Below are 15,925 nucleotides of genomic sequence, written 5' to 3'. Positions count from 1 at the left end.
GAGGCTTTAGGGGGTGACGCAGGAAGGCAGTAAAGTCCCTGGCCTCTGATTGGTGATTCCTATCAACAGTTATTGGGGCCCAGTAAGTAGAAATGATTTAATGTCCATTTCCAGCATCGAGAATCACAGAATAAATTTACTAAAGAATTCTAGATGTCTCATGCCATCTTCGTATGTGGCTTGTGACAAGTGTAAATGAAATCTTACATGGGGTTAAAAAACCTGCACCTTTGTAAAGCCTTCTGGTAGACTTCGAGGACCTGTCTTAGTATTTGCTAGGCTGGATGCTTCTGCACTCAGCATCGTTGAAACCAGAATCACAGGTCAGACAGGGTGTTGGGGAGGGTCTGTGTATTCTCACTTGCTTCAGTTTCTTAATAAACTGTGATGAGCCACTCTGTATGCCTCATTTAGCACCTCCGAGCAGAAGCACACATAAGGAATGCCCAGGGCTTCCTGTTTTTTCATCATTCCAGCTTTTGAGCCTGTATCTGCTAATATAGTCTGGGAGCCTGACCAAGACTGTCTCATTCTGCCACAGATAAACCACGCAAGTCACATTGGCCTCAACATGAGCCCCCTTCCCCATTGAAAGATTCTTGATTTTTTTTAAATTCAGAAAATAGATGATAATGAGAGTCACCATCTTTTAATGATTGATATTGCCAAGTCTTCTCTTTTTAAATACAGTGAATGGGCCTTGAGAGCATCATGCCTAAACTGGAAACAGTTTATGAGCACATGTTCCTGGTGAGAGGGCTGTAATGAAAACTTCTAAGAGAGTTAGCCTGGCTTTGCAGTGTTACACTCTAAAGATAGACATGGAAGCCTGCATTCTCCACCTGGAAGGCAGGAGTGGAAGGATACACTTGTTCACTATGAGGGAAGGCTGAGGCTTTTCACAGTTTTACCGAGATAACATGGGTCCGAAATCTCTGTAGATGCTAAGGTTGCTTTTCCATGAGGTCTGGCTGTCCTTGGCCTGCTCCAGGACATCCCTGTGGAGTTGGAGAGCTGCCCCGTCCATCTGTCCAGGAGTGTTGCCATCTCCACCCTGTGTGCCTCTCTGGTCCTGCTTGATCACTGAGATCCGCCCCCATCATTCTCCCATCGGACAGGTGGTGATCATCAATGGCTGAACAAAAATCTGTTGTACACCAGCTCTGCCTAGGCACTGCTGGGCATTGGGGCCAAACTGGTAGATGATGGACAGCTGCAGTATATCTGTGCGTGGCTCCTGTGGGCCTGGGAGGGCACCCCTGCCCATCTGCAGCGGAACAAAGGAAGCCAGTGAGGAGGGCCCAGCCTGGGAGTCAGGGGGCCTGCTTGTCAGCCTGGCACCCCCCTCTTGTCTCACCTGGGCCCCTCGGACAAGCCTCCATCCCACTCTGACTCTCTGCTGGCTGTTAGGTTCGAGGATTGAGTCATAACGTAGGGTTTTTCCCAAGTGGGATACAGTGGGGCCACTTCCATGAAAGCATCTGGGGAGCTTACTAAAATACAGATTCCTGGGTCTTGTTGTGGACCTACTGAGTCAGAACCTCAGAAGGTGGGGGCCCAGAATCTGTATTTTAGCACCCTCCCGGTAATTCTTAGCTCAGGAGCAATAAGCAGGTGAGAACCCCTGGCTCTTGCAGGTGGTTGATCACTCATGCCCCTTCCTGCCCCCAAACACCTAGAATACAGCGCCTGACTCATGCTGACCCGTCTCTCCACCTCCACCCCGGCTGCTCTTATGTCTCTCAGAACCTTTTGTTCTGCTCCCCCGCCACCCTCGACAGTTTGCTTTCCAGCCGCTGCCGGAGGGAGCCTTCCAAAGGATCGGGGTCGTCTGTGCTCGGAGCTCCCCAGTGTCCCCGAGAGCGTTGACAGGGGCTGTCTCCAGGGCCCTGCACCACCTGGCCCTGTGTCCGACCTCGCCTGCCCCGCCCCTTGCTTCTCCCCTTCTAGCCGCACACCGGCTTCCATGCTGTTCCTGAAACCGTCGCAGCTCCTGAAGCCCTGTCACTCTCCAGGAGCCCACGGGGCCTGGGGGCTGGAGGGGAAGGGGGCTCAGCAGGTGGGGAGCAGCCCTGATGAGCTGCCATGCTCCGTGCCCCCACGGCTTTGAAACCTTGTCCAGGTGACGCTGTCATGCTCATGGGGCCAGTCTCAGCTTCCAGGCCCTCCGCCACATAGGCATTGTTTTAGGAGCAGCCCTTTAACTCAGAGCACTGGATTATAGGGTGATTCATCCCTGATGGGGTCATCGAAGTGGGTCTGGAGTTCTCTTCCAGAGGAATTTTTCTAGAAAGACCCTGATTCCTTTCCTTCCACTGGGTGAGATGTTTCTTCAGCCACAGTTAATCCTGGGGTGGGGGCCTGCTGTCCCTCCTTCTCTTCCTTCCAGAAACATGCCCAGAGCACCAGCTATGTCCAGGCACCATTGCAGGCCCCCCTTACACGGGAGACGCAGCGGCTCTGGCATCTGCTTGCTTTCGTCTCTGACGCTGGCTCTTGCTTTCATGCAGATGGAACAGTGAGGCCTGGGCTGGAGTCCTCTGGCCTCTGTCTTCCACCGAGGAAGAGGTGGAAGGTTTATCAGAGTGGCTTTCTTGGGCCTGCGTGAAGCAAACCACACTCAGAAATATTGTGTGCTGAGTAGGAGGGAGAGATGGACCACTTTGTAAGATTTGTCTCCAAGCAGAGCTGAGTGCGTGACCTGGTATAGAGATGGAAGATATAAAGATGATCTTAGATGGGTCAACACAACGTTAATTCAGGGTCCCTTAAAGCCAGTCTGCCTGTCAGTATATCACTTGAAAAAGGCCATGCAAACTTCAGGACCTTCTTGGTCCTGCCCACAGTAGGTGCTTTTCCTTGAGTCTTGTGGAAGGAAGCATGTTCACTCTTAGCATCCATCTTGCACATTCCTGCAGCAGACACACGGACCAGGCCATCACTAAGAGCCCATCAGGAAGGATGGTGTGGGGATGGAGACAGGCAAGATGCTCTTTGTCTTGGACTCAGAGACAGTTGGGGAAACATGTGACTACCTGTAGCTAATTAGATTGGTTGATGTGCTCTGCGAAGGCAGAGGTGGGTTTAGATGGGGGAGGGTGGGGGGCGTTTGCCATGAGTCTTGAGAGAGAAGTAGGGATTTGTCAAGCAAAGACGCAGCCCAGAGGCATACCAGGCAGGAGGGAAGAGGAAAGCAAAGGTGCAGAGGCTGGACCATTGCAGGTAGATGAGCAGGTGGTACAAGGCTGTAGCATCGAGCTGCGGGAGCACAGGTGAGTCAGTCCTGGCCCTGCGGGAGTGTGTCTGGAAGACCGAGTCTCTCAGGTGATGGGAGCCATGGGAAGTGCTTGAGCGAGGGTGTGGCTTTTAACCAGATAGCTGGTGATCCTGTTTCACACTCCCTTTATAAAGTCTATATTACCGTAAAGGTGTATAGAACACACAGGCGTGTAAAAAGAAGACATTGTCTCTGCGGGATGAGCGTGACTGGCTGTGACCTACACCTAGCTACTGCTCTGTGTCTGCTGAGGGATAGATACAGTCTGGCCCCACTGCCCAGACCCCAGCTCCACCGACCCTGCCGGACTCCGAGGGAGAGCGAGGTAGCCGCTGGCTGTGGCACTCGCTGCCCAGCCATCGTGGCCTCCAGCCAACAGGAAACGGAGCGGGCAGTGTCCCAGCCTGATTCACTGAGCCGTGGGTCTCCCTGCGCCTCTGCAAGCGCATTCAGGCTGCTCCTGGCCTAAAAACGATGCTCCCAGACCTACATCCACAGCTGAGAGAGTCCAGGGTGTGTGTTTGCCGGCTGGCCTCCCTGAGCTCCCCCCAGCGATGGACTCAATGCGTGGGAAGAGGGTCAGTGTCAGGAACCTAAGCCCGTGCTGGTCTAAACGTTAGCCTTGAAATCGGCATCCTTGGCAGGATGGGTGACTTCTGCAGAGCCGGTGGAGTGGGCATAAGGCAGAGGGTCCGAGGGGTCACTAGTGGATGTGGTTATGCCACTTCCATCCTCCACCTTCTTGTTGCTAAGAGAAGGAGGGGGAGATACAGAGCGTGTCCTGTAGGCCAGCGGGCAAATTCTTAGCTGTTTCTGGGGAGTTTGGCCCTGGAAAAAGAGCCTTCCCTAGGGCAGGCTGGCTACCAGATCATGCCAAGGGCAGAGCATCATGGGCAGTTTGAAGAACTGCTGTCCGCTGGCAGGCTCACTGTCCGGGAATGTGGGCTGGGGGAAGGGACGCAGCTCCACCCTCTCAAAGGCCCCATTTGTAGGTCAAGAAATAGAGGCCCAGAGAGGTGAAGCAACTGGCCCAAGGTCACACAGTGGGACTGGAGCCCAGCAGGGCATCAAATCAGTCTGGAGCCGGTCATGATCTTTGAAGTTGGCCAGTGCCCAGGGTTGGCTCAAGTCCACTTGGAAATGGACAGTTTGTACTCACACTGCTTTGCCCCCAACCAGTCAGGAAGGATGTGGCCTTCTCCTTGCTCCTTTGCCTTTCCTCTTGGAAGCCAGGCCCAGAGTCAGGATTCTGGGCAACCCCAGTTGGAGGGGGCTGGGAGTGACCCCCTAGGTCTCTGGCCCTTTTGTGGTTCATTGCAGTTCTGCAGCTTGTGTGGATATGTGACTCGAGAGAATGGTGTCAGAGCAAATTAGAATGCTTCTCAGGATCTGAGCATGCGTAGCACTGAGGCTGTGGTCTGTTTGGAGCTCGGGGTATCCGGAAGAGCCCCATCAGTCATCCAGGAAAGTCTGCCACCCAGATTCTCCAAGTTCCTTGGATGTACCCGAATTTAGTCCAAAGCACCCTTCGTATCCCCATTGGTGTGTCTGTTCCTGCGTGTCCAGCACCATGGACAGAGTTCGCTTAGCGTTGGAGTGACTCCAGGCCTCTTAGGGGCTGAGTGAGGGGTGCTGTGTGGAAAGGGGCTTGTTTGATGAGCTTCTGTAGCAACCCGGCTCTCCCGGCTATGTTTCGCCTTATCAAGTAGGTGCTCCCAAATGCGTGAGAGCTGATTGATGGCAGTACTGTCGGCTGATTTCACAACAGTAAAACCTTCAAGGCTTTATTAGGCAGATATATAAGTACAGTTCCCGTTCATCAAATGCATCCGTCACAGCCCTCAGGAATGTGAAGGAATTGTTTGCAAACTTTCCCAGGTTATTACCCCCAAACTTGTTTGAATATATGTATTAGATAAATAATCCTGGGAGGCCCGTGTGTTATGGCAGTTTGGGACAGAAGTAATCTACCTGCTGGCAAGTTTCACAGGTTTCACTGCCTTATTTATACTTATTTTTAACGAAAGGAGAGAGCAGAGCTAAAAAATATTATCCTCTTGTGGAGGGAGGCTAAATGTTCTGGAAAATGTCTGAGTGCCATGCAGATAGACAGGGTGATTATTTTGAAGATGTTTTGAGTGTCTGACTTTAGTCCCTCTGCTTTTCTGGTCAAGAACATAGCTCCTCCCAGATGGAAATGGCAGTTCTTCAATGAGATTTTTTTTTTTAAGTGCCTTTTACAAAACTTTATTTACTTAGTTATTTATGGCTATGCTGGTCTTGATTGATGCACGCGGGCTTTCTCTAGTTGTGGCGAGTGGGGGCGATTCTCTAGTTGTGGTGCTCAGGCTTCTCACTGGTGTGGCTTCTCTCGTTGCAGAGCACAGGCTTTAGGCGTGTGGATCAGTGGTTGCGGAGTACAGGCTTAGTTGTCCCGTGACATGTGGGATCTCCCTGGATCAGGAATGGAACCCGTGTCCCCTGCATTGGCAGGCAGATTCTTCACCATTGGACCACCGGGAAGTCCCGTCAATGAGATTTTTGATTGCTGTCACGGCCTCTTCCAGGGGGCATGCGTGTTTTAGTTGAACCCGTTTTCAGAGTCAGACCATGCAGAATCTAAGTCACTGTGCGTGCAGTTTGCTTTAGGCTCTTCGAGCCCTGTTTCTCTTCCGTACAGTGGTTGTAATAACAATGATAATCATAGCGTTTACATACTAGGTGCTTAATCTCGGTGGAGACTGTGCTAAATGTCTCTCCATGGGCTATGTAATCTGAGCAACAGCTCAAGAAAGCAGTTACTTTTATCATTCCCATTTTACAGATGGGGAAACTAAGGCTTAGAGATTGCTGCCTATAAAACATCTCCAAATAGTGGCTTTTTAAACACTAGGCATCCTTTATTTTTGCTCAGGAGTCTAGGGGCTGCCTGGGCTCAGCTAGATGGTTCTTGCTGAAGGCCTCATGTAAGATTGCAGTCAGGCTGTGGCTATGGCTGGAATCATCCAGAAGCTTCCTCACTTCCATGCATGGCACTGGGCCAGGAGGATGCACACAGCCTGGGGGTGTGGGGGAGGGGGCTGGCACAGTTGAGGCTCCTTGGATCTCTGGGCAGTCTCTCTACACGGTCTGTCCAGCAAGGCAGGCCAGGCCAGCCGGACTTCCTACACTGGCTCAGGGCTCTAGTGTGCATGTCCCAAGAGGGCGCCGAGGGGTGGGAGGGCTGTCTGTATCTCCCTTTTATGGTCTTGGAACTCACACAGTGTCACTTCTGGCGTAACCTGTCCCTTAGAAGCAAATCACTAAGGCTGTCCACATCGGGGCCCCTGTTGAAGGGAATTACATTGAGGAATTTGGGACACATTTTAAGCCACCATGGAGAGCTTGAGTGGCTTGTACAGATGGTGGTCTGTGGTGGGTGGCGAGTTGGGTGTGACTCAGGCGATTGGACCCTGAGCACATCCGGTCATTCCGCTGACATTTACAAACACTGACCACCTTGCTCTGTGGGAAACTGGAGCTCCCTAAAGCCCTGCACCCTCCCGTCCGCCTTCCAGGCATCTTCCCTGAAGAAGCACACAAAGCTGCTGAGAGTCTGATGTCTGCTCGGTGGTTCAGAGAGGCGCTGGTGCAGACCCCGTGTCATCACCCCTCCTTGCCGACTCTTTCATCCCCTCACCTCCCTCCCCTGCATCCAGGCCTCCTGCTCATTTTCACCAGCCCTTTTGCCTCCATGGGCTTTTCCGCCTCAAAAAGTATTAAAAGTTGTATCTCATGATTGAATTAATGTCACAAGGAATACTTTTGTATTATATATTGTAACATTTTCTTCTAAGTACAAAGTTTTTTTTTTTTACTTCTCACTTTAAAAGAGATGGAAACATGTTCATGGGTCCTCAGCCCTGTGCTGGCTGCATCTCATGGAGAAGTCAGACCTCCCTGCACCTCCTTCCTTGCCCCCTTTCTCTCCTGACCCCTGCCCTCCCATCACTCCGTGTCCTCTCCTCTCTTCTCCCCCGACCTGCACTTCTTCTCAGTTGATTCCGGTCCCCGCTCTGCAGGCCATTCTCCTGCCTTGGACCATGATGCCCTAGGTTCTTGTCTTACATCCTCTGGGCTGGAACCAGGACTGAGAACAGAACATTTCCGATGACTCTGGGCCGCCTCCTTCACCTGGTCCTTCATTGGGGATGGGCCTTGCTTGTGAGAAGGGACTTAGGCAGGGGCTTCTTCCCCATAAGCCCACAAGCAGTCACCCCGTCTGGTTCTGGTTTCTGGCTGTCTCACTTCTTGTTTTCCTAGAAGATTTAGAGAGGTAACAGTGCAGACAGATGACTTCTCTCGGGGCTGTTCCCAGGGAAGTCCTGCGTCTTGATTGGCACATGGGGTGGCAGGAATCAGACACCCCACCCCACTCCCAAGTAGGCTTATAATTATTCTTCCATCCACCCAGAGACTTTTCATTGAACAGCTGCTCTGTCCCAATAGGACCCACCCAGTGTCTGCCCTCATGGAACCCAGAGGGGTGGAAAGACGGAAAAATCAACATGTGGATTATTAATAAGCCCTAGGAGACGGTGGGTAAGGAATCAGCATGTCATGGAGACCGAAACAAGAAGTGCAGTCTTGCTTCACAAAGGAGAAACAGTCACAGAAAAATCATCAGCTGTCAGAATGCCTCCCTTCGCCCTGTCGGGAGCCTGGGATCTCCCTTCGCCCTGTTGGGAGCCTGGGGTCTCACCACCGGGCACCCCCCTCCTGCTCTCGTCTCTCAACTCTGGCTCTCTCTTCTGTTCCTCTGAGCTTGTGGCTCAATCGTGGTCATCCCCAAGTGGCAGCCTCAGCCCTATATCTGCATGACCTCACAACTCACCCCCTCTCCTTGGGGGCCTAGATTCCCAGGAGAGAAGCTGAGTGGCCTGGCTTGGGGGTGGGAGGCTTCTGGTCTAAGCACCTGTAGCTGGGCTGCTGGAGTCACGTGGCGGGGAGAGCTGACTGTCCTTACATGTAACTGGGATGGTTCCCCAGGAATCGCGTGCAGAGGGGAGGTTTCACTTCCCCATTTCGTGGTGTAGGGTTGCAGTTGCCAGCCTTTTGATGCCCGCAGGTGGGGAAATTTGTTTAATCAAGGAATCAGCATGAGATTGCCAAATTCTGATCTGCTCTCTGTTAGCATCCTCAGTTGATGAATACTAAGGAAAAAGATAGGAAGACTCCACTATTGGAATTTCCAAACAGTATTTATTTTTCATTAATTCACTTAATTAAATCTAATTAATTAACCAATCAACATGTAGTGTTCTTTTTTTTTTTTTCATTTTGCCAAAGACAGCTAAGATCTTGGTCTCCTTAATGCCTGTGGGTCCCCCTTATCTGGTCTGTGAACTCACACTGGGGACTCATGGGCATTAAGGAGCCTGTAGAGGTCACTTGAAAGTGAAAAAAAGTGAAAGTGTTAGTCACTCAGTTGTGTGACTCTTTACGACCCCATGGACTGTAACCTGCCAATCTCTTTTGTCTATGGAACTCTCCAGGCAAGAATACTAGAGTGGGCTGCCATTCCTTTCTCCAGGAGATCTTTCTGACCCAGGGATCGAACTTGCCTCTCTGGCATTGCAGGCAGATTCTTTACCATTGAGCTACCAGGGAAGCCTCAGAGGTCACTTAATGATAGTGACATGTGCTGGCACTGGGCTCAGAGCCTGACATGCACTATTTAATTCCGAGCCTCCTGTAGTCACTGTTATTGCCTCCACCTTGTACGATGGAGAAAATGAAGCTCAAAGCCTTGTCCAGAGTGGCACAGATGGCACGAAAAGGAGTGAGATTTGATTCTAGGTATTGACTCCTTAAAAAGGGTCTTTTTGGGTGAAGGTGATGGTCCCATCTGTAACAGAGGGAAGCGTGTGATATGGGTCAGCTAGCACAATGAACACGCTGCTCAGAGACTAACAGAGCTGCCCTGGAAATCTCCCCAAAGAGGTGTTTCCTTAGTCGGCCCTTGAAGGATGAGAAGGAAGCATTGGCCCGAGGAAGGAAGAATGCTCCCCAGGTTGGGGATGGACGCAGGAATGTGGACGCAGGTCTGGGAGAGCATGGAGAACCATGACAGTCAGAGCCAGCCCAGCGTGGGGTGCACAAAAGTGACACCAACCAGTCTGTGATTTAGAAGGACAGCCCGCTTGGTAATGTGGAGGTGGAAGCAACATTTGCAAACGAGAAATCCTTGCTGGAAAACACTTTTAAATAGAGCAAATGTTTTCAGTATGCAGAGACACTCAAATGAGTCAACTGATTTTTGAAAATGCATTCTGATGAGGGCTATACTGAGTTTCACTTCCCTAGAGGGCAGCCTTGAGAGTAACGTCAACTTTGAACATCAATTCCCTTCTTGGAGAAAACCACTGGCTTTTAGAACAACTTCCACTTTGTTCCATGTTGTTGTTACTGTTGTGTTGCTGAGTTGTGTCTGACTCTTTTGCGACCCCATGGACTGAAGCACTCCGGGCTTCCCTGTCCTTCAGTGTCTCCTGGAGTTTGCTCAACTTCATGTCCATTGAGTCGGTGATGCCATCCAACCATCTCATGCTCTGACTCCCCCTTCTGCTGCCCTCAATCTTTCACAGCATCAGGGTGTTTTCCAGTGAGTCAGCTCTTCGCATCAGGTGGCCAAAGTACTGGAGCTTCAGCTTCAGCATCAGTCTCTTCAGTGCATATTCAGGGTTGATTTCCTGTAGGATTGATTTGATCTCCTTGCTGTCCAAGGGACTCTCGAGTCTTCTCCAGCAGCACAGTTTGAAAGCATCAATTCTTCAGCCCTCAGCCTTCTTTATGGTCCATCTGTACATGATTACTGGAAAAACCACAGCTTTGACTATATGGAACTTTGTCAACGAAGTGATGTCTCCACTTTTTAATACACTGTCTAGGTTTGTCATAGTTCTCCCATGAGAGTCTTGTAATTCATACAACCATTTTGTTCATAAAGCCCATCTTGGGCCCAGTTGAATTTTGCAGCTCTGTGGGTGGATGGGTGGAGCTTAATGGCCTGAAATGACAGGTGACAAGGCTCAGACTGCCTTGGGAGCATGCCCAGAGGGTCACACGGGTGGAGCAGGAATGTGGACCAGGGTCTCTGTACTGCCAGGTCTCACCCCATGGACGACTTCCTACCACATTCACAGCCCTGTGATTCTGTGCAGCACCTGCTCATGGGCAGGGCTTTTTGATCTGGCTGCTCCTTTGTCCCGTGTCCTTGCTGAGTGCTTAGTTTCCTGGGCTGTAGTAAAAATAACACAAGCTAGATGGCTTAAAACAACAGAAATGCATTCTGGAGGCCAGAAGTCCGAAATCGAGGTGTCAGCTGGGCCACGCTCCCTTTGAAGATTTTAGGGGAAACCTTGCCTTTGCCTCTTGCAGGTTTCCCGTGGTTGCTGGCAATCCGTGGTGGTGTTTGGCCTATAGCTGTATCATTCCAGCGTCTGCCTCTATCCCATGACATTCTCCCCGTGAACTGAGTGTCTCTGTACCAAATGTTCTCTTTTCTCTTATAAAGACACCAGGCATTGGATTTAAACCCATCCTAACCAGTATAGGGGCTTCCCTGGTGGCTCAAGCGGTAAAGAATCTGCCTGCCAATGCAGGAGACGCAGGTTTGATTCCTGGGTCAGGAAGATCCCCTGGAGAAGGAAATGGCAACCCGCTCCAGTATTTTTGATTGGAGAATCCCATGGCCAGAGGAGCCTGGTGGGCTACAGCCCATGGGGTCACAAAGAGTGGGACACGACTCAGTGACTAAGCAACAACAGTCCAGTATGGCCTCATCTTAACCTGAGTACATCTCCAGAGACCCAAATAAGGTCACAGGTACTGGTGGTCAGGACTTGAACTTGTTCTGTTGAATTGTATCTTTGGGGGTAACAAAATACAATCCATCTTCTGAGAGACTGCCTGGGTGGCGGGGTCTCGAGTGGACCATGCCTTCAACCAGAAGGTTCCATGAGTAGTCACTTATCTCTGACCCAAGGGGGTCTCACCTGTCCCCTTCTCAGGTTGACTTGGCACATACTCCTGGAGAGTCCTCTGGCTTCTCTGTTAGCATGGGGTAAGAAGTCAGCTGCTGCCAGCTTAGAGCTCACGGGGACAGGTTGTGCCTTTTGGGCATCTGTTTGGGATGCTGCCAAAGCCTGGATGCGGTGAGTGGGTGGCAGTGTGGGCACATGGCGTTTGGGAGGATGCAGGGCGGCCTGGCTGGCTGGAGCATTCTTCAGGGCTCCAGACGGCACCTGGCGCCTTGCTCAGTCTGGGTGTTGTTCTGATTTCAGGGAGACCAAGGGGCAGCTGTGTTTGGGGAGGTGGCTCAGTGCTTAGACATTCAAGCTAGTCTGGTTCTTTCCCCACCAATTCGCAGACATCTCCAGGGCAGGGACATCTGGCCAGTTCTATTTTCCCTCCAGCACAGTTTTGGATGCATGGGATCTGCCACGTTTTTACAAACTCAGTCACCCCCATGGCAGGCACTGGGGGCCCCTGAGATACCCGTGGGTGAATGTCTTTGCTTTGTGCGCACTTCAGGGCTGCTTCAGGATGCGATGAGCTGGTGTATGTTCATTAAAACCCCACACTTGAGAAATGTCAACTCTAGTCATAATGTAGGAGGTGTTTGAGGAGAAAGTGGCAGGACTTGATTGAAGAACAGAGCATTGTCAAGGACGGCTCCTCACCATCTGGCTGCAGGGATGGGTGGGAACAGATCTGAGGAAAGGATTGGGGTGGGTGGAGTTGGCCCTCTCGTAAACTTGTTGCATTTGCAATTGGAAGCGTGGACATGCCTGATGCTCTAGATCTGTCAAGTCTGCAGCAACTGTGGCCCACAGGGTGGGAACATCTTGTCACTAGAGGAGACCAGAGAGGGGAGGATAGGCAGGGACCCTTTGTGTGTGTGTGTGTGTGTGTGTGTGTCTGTGTGTCTGTGTGTGTGGTCAGTTGCTCAGTCGTGTCCAGCTCTTTGCAACTGTATGGACTGCAGTCCACCAGGATCCTCTGTCCATGGGATTTTTCCCAGGAAAAATACTGGAGTGGGTTGCCATTTCCTCCTCCAGGGGATCTTCCCAATCCAGATATTGAACCCAAATCTATTGCATCGCTCCCATTGCAGGTGGATTCTTTACTGCTGAGCCACCAGGGAAGCAGGGAGCCTTTAGAGAGTTCTAGAAGGGGTCTTCTGCCAAGACCTTAGAGGAGAACCAAGAAGAGAGAGGGCACCAGGGGCGGGGGCAGTAGCGGAGTTTGGGCAGGAGCAGTCTGCCCTGTTGGTAGCAGAGAGGCAGCCTGGGATGCTTAGGCTTGGAGGATGGGAATTTAGGGTCTTGGGAGATGGGAGTCTGGGGCAACCTGGGTGGGCATGGGTGTGGCAGACCTGAAGATGCTGCCTGCCTGGCCCTTTAAGGAAGAGGGGCTGCCAGGAAGAATCCAAATGGCCCAGAACCCCAGCAGAAGGGCCATCCCCCTCTAGTTCCTTGTAGCTCTGACAGTTTGGAGCTGGCTTCCCCCTTGGTGTGTGGCCCTGGTTCCAGAAGCTGCCTGAATGCTCCCTGAGGGCAGGGCTGTTTCTGAAAGACCACAGGCTCCCCCAGCAGCCAGCAGAGCGCCCGGTGCACCATACATGGGCACACCGAGAAGACCCGTTACCCAAGGCCACGTGCCCAGTCCCGAGTCCGCAACCTCAACCGCCTGCTAGGACCTTCTGGAGAATCCTGATGCCTGGGCCTCCTCATTTTGCATTTGTTGTTGTTCAGTCACTCAGTCGTGTCTGACTCTTTGCGATCCCACTGGCTGCAGCACGCCAGGCTTCCCGGAGCTTGCTCAAACTCACGTCCATTGAGTTGGTGATGCCACCCAACCATCTCATCCTCTGTCGTCCCCTTCTCCTCCTGCCTTCTGTATTTCCCAGCATCAGGGTCTTTTCTGTTTTGCATTAGGATTCAGCTAGTCTGCAGTGGGGCCGGAACAGCAGTATTTGAGAAAGCTCCCACGGACTCTGCCTCCAAGGCTGAGATGCGAGAGCGGGACTGACCGTGGCTCCACTGCTGGGCCTGCTTCATCCTCCAGCCTGAGGCCCCGCCTTGCAGACGTGATGCGTGTGGTGGATTTAGCACAGTGCCTGGTGCCCAGACACCCTTGTGCCCGTTGACTCAAACCAGAGAGCCAGTTGACTTTCCTGGTGGCCTAGTGCTTCAGTGTCCACACTTCCATTGCACGGGGGCATGGGTTCAATCCTGGTCGGGGAACTAAGATCCTCCATGCCGTGCAGGGCACAACCAAAAATTAAGGAATAAATTAAGACACGTTTTTCAAAAGCAGAGAGCCGATTTGCCACGCCCAGACTGGGCAGACTCTGTTCAGGGAAACGGCAAGTTTCTGGAAGAGGGAAGAGGGGCAGCTTGTGCTGGGTGGTCCCGTGCTGGGTCAGTGGGATGGGGGAGTGTTTCAGGGAAGAAAAGCTCATGTCCTTGGACTTGGTGTCCTTTTGGGGTGAAACAAACACCATTTTGTCAGAACTTGTGTGCTTGGGATTAGGCGCCGCAGTTCCCGCTAATGAGCTGTCATTGAGCGCACGCTCTGTGCCATGTCTGTGCAAGGAAGGGTTGCTGCTGCAGCTGCTAAGTTGCTTCAGTCGTGTCCGACTCTGTGCAACCCCATAGACGGCAGCCCACTAGGCTCTGCTGTCCCTGGGATTCTCCAGGCAAGAACACTGGAGTGGGTTGCCATTTCCTTCTCCAATGTGTGAAAGTGAAAAGTGAAAGTGAAGTCGCTCAGTCGTGTCCAACTCTTAGCGACCCCATGGACTGCAGCCTACCAGGCTCCTCCGTCCATGGGATTTTCCAGGCAAGAGTACTGAAGTGGGGTGCCATTGCCTTCTCAAGGAGGGGTTGGGGACCCCTAAATGAATTAGTTTAGATAGTCATGCCCTGATGGAGCCCAGAGGGCTTTGGGTTCCCCCCCCTCCCCGGGCTGCCTGAGATTAGGGGAGGGAGAGAGGCAGTCTAGCTTTGTGAGGTGGTTCAGGGGTTTACAGGGCCTCTGTGGCTTTCATGCTCATCAAAACATTTTTTTTTTTTCTGAGTATAAACTGTTCCTGGTCAACAGAGGAAGAAGGCTTGGCATCAGGCCCGTGACCTTCTGCAGGTGCTCAGCTGTAGGTCTATAGATTGTTAGGTCTTTACATTAAAAAAAAAAATCCTTAAGGCTGTGCCTGAAAGAGCAGCCTTTTCCATCAGTTGACCTGCTTCTTTTTGCACCACTGCAAAGCTTCAAGAGCTCTAAATAGAGGAGCCTGCCTGCCAGTCCCCGCGGCAAGCTGCTGATGGGAGTGGAGGGGTGTACAGCCAAGGTCTGGAGGTATTTAGTGACCGGCAGAATGGGAGGATGCATCTCCACTGGGTGGAGCACTCATCCATGTGTGCCCTTGCCTGACAGCATCTCTCTGGTGGCACTGGGCTGGAGCCAAGGGCAGAATTGGGCGAGGCAGGCTCACCCTTCTGGGAGTCAGGTCAGAGAGCGGCATCTCTGGATGATGCTCAGAGCTCAGACCAGCACTGAAACCAGAATAAGCTCCTCAGAGAGGTTTCCTGGGGAGGGGCCCTCTGAGCTGTATCTTAAAGGAAAAGCAAGAATCAGCCACGTGAAAGAGGGCAGTCCAGGCAGGAAGAGCTGGGGAAGGGAGCGTGCTAAGTCAATTCAGTCGTATCTGACTCTTTGTGACCCCATGGACCATAGCCTGCCAGGCTCCTCTGTCCATGGGATTTTCCAGGCAAGAATACTGGAGTGGGTTGCCATGTCCTTCCCCAGGGGAATCTTTCCAACCCAGAGATTGAATCTGCGTCCCTTATGTCTACTGCATTGGCAGGTGGGTTCTTTCCCTGGGAGCTCAGCTCTAGGCAAAAACGTGTTGGGACCTGGCAAGGACCAGTGGGAGGGGCAGGACATGAGGCGTGGGGCAGGAAAGACAGATTTGCGTGCAGGTTTGATCTGATCAGAGAAGTACTGGACCCCAGCCTAGCTCTGTGCCCACAGAACTGGATTCCAGCAGAGCACGCATGGGCCTGCTTTTGGTGCATGTGTGTTCACGGGTGTAGGGTCAGGGCCTTGGAGAGTTGCTGTAGGATGAGTCAAGCCCAAATCCAGGCACTGGCATGATGGAGTCAGCCAGGCTACTGTGCTTTGCCGGGTAGTTACCATTATAGCCTCACAGTAGGTCCCAGGAGTCAGCCCCCACGTCAGAGTCAGAGGTCACTGAACCTCACATTTCCACAAAGTGAGACTTACTGCATTTTAGCAATGATGTAGAATCCCTACAAGGTCCCATCAGGGATTTAGCCCACCACTAGGCCTAATGTGGGAGGGGGGAGTCTTTGGTGAGGAAGGCTTCCCAGAGAGAAGGCTGGAGGGAGACTCTACTCTTTACACCCCTAAACTGTCTGCAAACTATACAGCTCTCTACTGCAGCATTCAATCAACAGAAAGTTGTTGTTCGATCAACAGAAAGTATTTGTTTTTCCAAATAATACTGACACAAAATAAGTCTGCAGACGTTTTGGGGGGCCTGGGAACTTTAAGAAACGTATTTTCTGAGTAATATTCCGTTGT

The sequence above is a fragment of the Bubalus bubalis genome, chromosome 20 (genome assembly GCF_019923935.1).
Source record: "Bubalus bubalis isolate 160015118507 breed Murrah chromosome 20, NDDB_SH_1, whole genome shotgun sequence".
Taxonomy (NCBI): domain Eukaryota; kingdom Metazoa; phylum Chordata; class Mammalia; order Artiodactyla; family Bovidae; genus Bubalus; species Bubalus bubalis.
This window is presented reverse-complemented; position numbering follows the sequence as displayed.